This window comes from Penaeus monodon, chromosome 33 (assembly GCF_015228065.2).
Source record: "Penaeus monodon isolate SGIC_2016 chromosome 33, NSTDA_Pmon_1, whole genome shotgun sequence".
Lineage (NCBI taxonomy): Eukaryota > Metazoa > Arthropoda > Malacostraca > Decapoda > Penaeidae > Penaeus > Penaeus monodon.
Genome location: NC_051418.1, coordinates 2,965,859 through 2,966,727, shown reverse-complemented (window position 1 = coordinate 2,966,727; position 869 = coordinate 2,965,859). Strand labels below are relative to the sequence as shown.

The following is an 869-nucleotide window of genomic DNA, read 5'->3' as shown; positions in this document are numbered from 1 at the left end:
CCATAGATATAGATATATAGCCATAGCACTAATGTATATAACTTATATGTAAAGCATGTAAGTCTTCCACTCCAAATTTTACACACAGTAAAGCCATCAAATTTGTGAGTAATTGGCACTGAAAAATGCTTGCCAGAATCTAATTTGGTATTGGAGAGAGCAGATACACCACACATTTTTTCTTGTTAGGCACTTAAAGCTTCATTATTTTTGTATAGACTACCATTCTCAAAGACCATGATATGAACTACAGAAGAGCATATGAAAAGTTGTTATAGTCATCCTTTACCTAAAAATAAGGAGGGGAAGATTATATCTGTTTTTTTCATCTCCAAACACCATTCAATGGCTCTCACCCTCCCCATGCTGAGCCCTACTCTTTTCCCATGTGAAACTTGTCCAGGGTAAATAGCCAGTTCTTCTCTAAACATGTAGGAAAAGACTGGCATAAGTGTGGCATCATTTTTGTGCATTATCTGCCTTGCAGCTGGTAGTGGATGAGACTCAAATTCCTTAATATAGATAATATGGTTGCTAACTACAGAATTTGATTGTGAAGTACAGTGCAGGGTAGCAGTTGCTAAAAGGATGCCAAGTGAAATGCAAGGCTTTACTGTATAAGATTTATTCTTCCTATCATATTGATATCTCATTACAAACAACAATTTTAGTCCCTTTAACAAACATAATGCCCTCTTTTCCCTTATAATTTCTTCACCTCTAAACAGTCATTCCTCAAATACTGCAGTAAACCTTGAAATTTGCAGGTTTACTTGATTCTTAAGGAACTAAATAAAAACTACATAAAAGCATTGAGAAAAAAATCTCACATACTTTAATTTTGGGGACACTTGGCTTGGCTTGGTTGC

At 35.3% G+C, this 869-nt stretch overlaps 1 protein-coding gene across 2 annotated transcripts in view; it reads left to right on the top strand.

Moving 5' to 3' along the window:
* Positions 1-869, top strand: part of LOC119593944 (RAB6-interacting golgin-like) — a 13,065-nt gene that overhangs the window by 5,893 nt on the left and 6,303 nt on the right. The window lies entirely within an intron of this gene.